Source organism: Mirounga leonina, unplaced genomic scaffold (assembly GCF_011800145.1).
Source record: "Mirounga leonina isolate KUSES-001 unplaced genomic scaffold, KU_Mleo_1.0 Mir_321, whole genome shotgun sequence".
Taxonomy (NCBI): Eukaryota; Metazoa; Chordata; class Mammalia; order Carnivora; family Phocidae; genus Mirounga; species Mirounga leonina.
The window spans coordinates 2,298,106-2,304,548 of record NW_023270680.1 but is presented as its reverse complement, the minus strand read 5'-3'; positions in this window follow the sequence as shown (position 1 = coordinate 2,304,548).

Sequence of the window (6,443 nt, the reverse complement as noted above, 5' to 3'; positions counted from 1 at the left end):
GATGCCGGGCTCGATCCCAGGACCCTGGGATCATGACCTGAGCTGAAGGCAGACGCTTAATGACTGAGCCACCCAGGCGCCCCTCGCTGGCTTATTTAAAGCCAACTTTAGTAAATAGCTCCCCAAGTCAAGCTCACCCCAATTGCTAGCAGTGAATGACTTTCAGAGTTTTTTTATTTGCAGATTTAAGACAGTCGAAAGAATATAAGCGGAGAATATAGCCCAGGCTCTGAAGGTAATTCAAAAAGCTGAAGTGTACCTCCCTGGGCCTTCTATGGAAAGGGTTTTGAGCTGACCATGTTAGAGGATTTAGTGAGAGCCAGCAGGTGAATCATAATGTTTCATGCTTTTAAAAAGTCTTTTGGGGGGCACCTGGGTGGCTCAGTCGTTAAGCGTCTGCCTTCGGCTCAGGTCATGATCCCAGGGTCCTGGGATCGAGCCCCGCATTGGGCACCCCGCTCCACGGGAAGCCTGCCTCTCCCTCTCCCACTTCCCCTGTTTGTGTTCCCTCTTTCGCTGTCTCTGTCAAAAAATAAATAAAACTTAAAAAAAAAAGTCTTTGGGGACCACATCCTACTGAGGCCCTTGCTAAGCACATCATCCTCCCAGAAGATGATGACCCACAACTGACTACGGTCACAATGTACTGCACAAACTGGACATAAAGGATGCATTCCCTTTGTTGTATGACTGACGGAGAGGCCGGGTAGGGGATGGAGATGGTGGCTGGCCTTAAGGGAAAGGCCAAGAAGGAACTGGAACTCTGTCTCCTGCCCTCAGAGTCCTGACTTCAAGGCTGGCCGATGACCCCAAGGGGTTGCTCCACACTGGGGCTAACAAGAGCTGTGTTGTGCCCCCTCCATTAACACTCAGCTCACTCGCAGCTGACTAACAGCTATCGACACCAGTTTCCTCAACCTTTTCAGAAACTGAAGCTCTGGAGTCTGAATCACTCGTTGAGGAGTTAAAAGAGATGATGCAAGGATGGGAACTCTCCATCAATATTCCCAAGTAGCCACCCCCAACATGCCGTGCTCTTTACAAACCTCCAGTGGTTTCCACTGTGTTAGAATAAAACACCTTCTCTTAGACATAGAACTACAGAAAACGAACAGATAGTTCACTTTAGTATAAGTAATGCCAATGACTAGTACATTTATGAAAATTCATCCTAATAACAGATTGTCTGACCATCAAATTAATTACAGTTCAAACAGTAATCCAGCAAAAAAAAAAAAAAATTCACGTTGACCAGACGAGGGTGCAATGTGGCCATCATCATTCCTACTTGCTGCCATGGAAAAGCACCATGGCTCCTTTCCCCACAGCCCCTTGCAAAAATCATAACAGCCTTCCTATTGTCCTATTCTCCCCGATGTTCTCCATCCATATCCACCCCCTTCGCCAGCTTATTTATTGCAAGGCTGTGCACATCCTCTACTTGCTGATGGCCTCTGAAAGGAGGCCCCCCAGCCCCCACCTGCTTGCAACGTCTCCTTCCCGAAGGCTGGTGGCCATTCCACCTCAGCATGTACCACACGGGATATCGCAACCCCACACTCACATCACCCACTGCTCTCCCAACCCCAATCGAATGCACTTTACTCTTTCCAGGCTCCAGGCCAAATCTCCATGTCATCCTGGCCCTCTCCGAATCTCAGCCCCATACCTGAGCTGACCGGAGATCCTGTTTCCAAAGCTGAGCATCACCTCCCTGCTCTGAGCCCCCATCAATCCTGTTTTGGCCAAATTACAGAAAGAGCCTCCTGAAAGGTCTCCCAGCTCCCAACCTTGCCCACCTATGGTCTCTTCCCAACACAACAGACAGCGTGATCCTGTAAGACCTAGGTCAGGTCACCACACTCCCTGCTCAAACCTTCCCATCACCCACCTCGCCTGAGGAAAAGCCAGTCTTTATAAGACAATGGGACCCTCCTGATGGGCCCTCTGTTTTTTCCTGCAGCCCCATCTGTGTGGACTCACCCACCAGGCTGGCCTGTCTCTCAACCATGACCTTCTAAGTAGGGTTTTTCTATATTAGAGAAAAAGCCCGGGAAAAAGTATAATACGGTATTAATGTAAGTCTTCCCTGGGTGGTAGGATTACAGTGTCGTGACTTTTTCTCTCTGCACTCTCCATTTCTCCGTACCTTCCATTTCATCCACAACACAAATGTGTAAGGACATAATCATTTTTAAGTTAACATGATGTACTTCTTGCTCACATATTCAGTAACCTAGTTGCCAATCTCTGGGGCACCCATCATTCCCGGTAGATGTCATAATGAATAAAACTGAAGTAGAATTTATGATCTCATTCATGACATGCGAAATTCTATACCATCTAAGTATATTGCACTGGAGATGAACCAGAAGGTGCCTGCTGAGATGCTGAAGGTGGCACACATCCTCAGGACAGAAGTTCACACATTCACTTTGGAATTTCTTACAATGAGCACGTGCATGCATTCATTTTTTGCAGTAAGAGCTTTAAGTAAAACACACGATTTTTTTCCTATAAAAATATATTTTGAAAACATTTTTGTTTCCAAATGTTTTGGAAACATTTTTGTAACAAATACTATTTTTTGAAATCCGTATTTTTCCAGTGGACCTGGGAACAGGTATGTGTTGACTGAGTTAAATGCTATATAAGGAGAAATTCTAAACAGCAAATTATTTCTCCAGTCCCTGTCCGTATAACAACCAATTTCTATAATAAAGACATATTGTCAGAGTGGTTGTGTTTTTTTGTTTTGTTTTGTTTTTGTTTTTTTGCATCAAAGGTAAGGATAAGATACAGGAGGAAATATGTGTAGCTAACTGTTTTACGCTTCACTCGTCCTTTGATTAAGTAACAATTACCTATCAACTTCCATCAACTCCCCACTCCAGACATCTGAACCACCTAAATAAAACACAACATCATCCGAAAACACTCAGCACAAACACAGCGGAGAAAATCCCAGCCCACTAGGTGATGTGGGACTGACACTGCCCTCCCCCTGCTGAAGGCACCTCTCTTGTGCATCCAATTTCTTACACAGAAGTTGGGTTTCAGATGGTTTTATTCTCTTTTAGTCTCCTATTAGGATACAAATGTGATTTCAAGCAATTTGTAATAGAATCTCGCAAATCAATTAAGCAGTTTCTGTTGTGATGTAATTTACTCGTACAAATGAGCACAAGAGGCTCACAGATAGAAACATGGACATGATCAGTGACAGGTAACAGATTAGGCAGGGATCAAGTAGCGGTGAATGCATACTGTGAATATCAAAACCCAGAAGAATGGCCACTGCCCCACAGGGGCTTGTAACGATTTTGTTGAATGCACCGATGCCCGAGTTCCCCTGGAGAGGCTGCGAGCAGGCAGATGCGGTAGTGAATGGCTGTCCGATGGGTCTCGGGGGCTTGGCGCTGGGAAATCAGGGACCGCACCTGCTGTGGTCAACATGGACCAAGGTCGCCCTGGCCACCACCCTCACCATCACATCACACGAGGAATGACTGTGATGTAGGTGGACACATACCAGGCGCTTACATGATGCAACAAATGTAAATATTCAGTAAATATTCTGTTACCCCCGAGGAGAACACATTTTGGGGTCTAGGGACCGAGACCCAGAAGCATTAAGACACCTGCCAGGGGAGATCTTCCGAATGCCAGACTGCCACCCTAAACCAGAACCAGGACTTGTCAGCAGGGTCTCGGACCGGTCTTCCCAGGGCCCCAGGGCTCTCTCAGAATCCCAGCGAATGGGTGCCCCCCCCGCCCCCCAGCACAGCCCCAAAAGCTCCACCGCCAGCCATGGCCAGTCAGCGGGTTTCATCCGAGCCCTGGACACACACTGTCGGTGACCAACCAAGTGCAGCTCAGCAGGCAGGAATGATGGCACCATCCTGCAGCCCAGACTTTCCCTGGACAGCCACAGCACAGGCTTGTGGCAACCATCCCACCAAACCCTGACAGCCGGGATGCTGACTTCCCAACACATCTCCTGGGTGTTCCCTCGGCCAACGGCACGCGCTTTCTGCTGCTCTGCGTTGGCCATGCCACCAGCCTGCGGGCGCCTGCAGGAAGCTGGGACGCCTGGCCCCAGCAGCCCTCTGCTCTTTAGATGGGGCCCTCCATGACTCAGCCAACCCCCAGGCAGATGGTCCATCATTCGTGGGCGTCAGAGACAAACCAGCCATGGCTCACGCCATTCTCCTCCTTCTCAAAGCACGGATTCAAAATCAGAGCCACACGCCCAATGTAGTGATCCATAAAGAGGAAAGAGAACCTGGAAAGAGCCCAGAGACTTGAGCATTTGAATAAGATCCCCAAGGAGGAGTAAAAGTGTGTGGGTGTGTATGTATGGGAGACACACACACACGTACACACACATACAGGAGAGATACATATGGGAAGTTATGTTCACCCTGCTCTTTATCTCAGGAAGCTGTTCTAAAAGGCTCTGTTTTTCAACACAGACACTAGATTCCAAGTACTGGCCCCCTAGGTACTCTGTGCCTGGAATCTTCCATTCCTGTTATGTTCCTTTGCCACTTGGGCTGTCCTGACTTCCCTGGCTGGTTGGTAGCATCTGGCTTGGTCACTCTGTCCTGGCTTGCTGAGGATTCAAAGACCATCTGCAGCACCTGCTTCTATAAGTAAGTGGCTTGGGCCATTCTGAGCAGCAGTACCTTTCCAGTTTAGTCAAAATGATAAAAGAGTCCCAAACCATTTAGAATCACTGATGTCAGGGACAGAAGATTTCTGGCTCGCCTCCCTCCCGGTGTACCAGCTGTGGACTTTCCATTGCTAGCTGTACTCCAAAGGCTGGAGGCCAGGCGCAGCGGGGCATGCCGGGATCTTGCTGAAGCCCCTCCAAAACCCCTGCAGAATCCTTTCTTCTCTAACACAGGGTGATATTTCTGCTATGACAAATGTCCTTTTATCGTATTTCATCACATCTAAGGGATCATTGATTGTAATATGTAACATTATGGCATGGGCCAGTTAAAAAGAAAAATTACTTCCAATTAAAATATGACATGCCATTATTTACAAGATACACCATGATATGAAAGATATAAACACCTATAAATAATCTGCATCTGAGACCTGAAGAAATACAGTGTTAAATCGGAGGCAGGTGGCTGGGAGTGTTGCTTTTATGGTCAACAATGAAAAGGAAAGCCATGTGGGTCTGCAGTCTGCGTGGGGCTGGGGGTGCTCCCCCTCATCGCCACCATCCATGGCTCTAGATTCCCACTGGAGACCAAGCTATTAATTGAACCAGATTAACGGTTCAGCGGCGCATGGGGCTGCAGCACCTGCAAGGCAAGGCTGTCGGCAGCTCCCTCCTTCTGGGCTTCCTGCTTCCTGCCGTACGTAGGCAGAGAGGATGCGAGGTCCTATCGTGACTTTGCTTTTTCACGTTTACTCTCCAAGGACACAGCTGGGTGTGTAAGCCTGGCCAGAGCCTGCTCCTCAGACCCGGCTCTCCTTCTCCCCTTGCAAGGAGGTGGGAGCCTGCTGGAACCAAGATTTAGACGTGGGGGCTCAGAAGCAACAGGGGGAGGGAGGAGGCTCTCCTGAGCCTGCAGACCTAAGTGATGTGCCCGAATCCAGTCCTTGATTCCAGGGGCTGTCGTGACCCTGCTCAGCTACTAATAAAGTATACAGAATACTTTACTTCTCCCTATTTTTGTTCATTGTGTGAGGCGCTCACTGGAGCTGAAAACAATTAGTTTAATAAGCCTGAACAATGTGTTCCCGCTTTGCAATGGCTTCCAGAAAGCCGAGCCCACATGCTGCTCACCTTGGGGAGACACCTCACAGCATGCGTTCGATGAAATGATATTGGGCTTGCCCTCGATTTATTTTTCTGCCCTCGTTTTTCACTCAAGTGTGTGTGTGTGTGTGTGTGTGTGTTATAATTTATACATTTTAATTCCATTGAGTTGCATTCTGTTTTGTAAGTTGCATTTAATCATTGTTTGGAACAATGTGACAATATAAATTCTTAAATAAACATAAGTCTAGGGTCCCAGAATGTCGGTACCTGAGGTGCCTGTTATCAGTCAGGATCGGCTGAGTTATGCTGCGGTAACAATCAACTCCAGGATCCCAGAGGCTGGCAAGAACAAAGGTCGGCGTCTTGCTCGTGCTGAACGTCCGCCGCGGGTCAGCAGCTGCTCTGGCTGGGACCCTGGGGCCCAGGCTGACAGCCCGGACTCTGTCTAGAGCTTACTCTGAGCTCCCGACAGAAGAAAAACACATGGAGAAGCACGAATGGGCTCTGAACACTTTCGTTTGCATGGGAAGCCCATCAGTTTCTCCTACATTTCCTTGGTCAGTACAAGACACATTGGTCAAATCTACCACCTCCAGAGCAAGGAACTGAGTCATTGTGAAAGACAAACACGACCGACCACAGGACCCCAGGGCCCTGG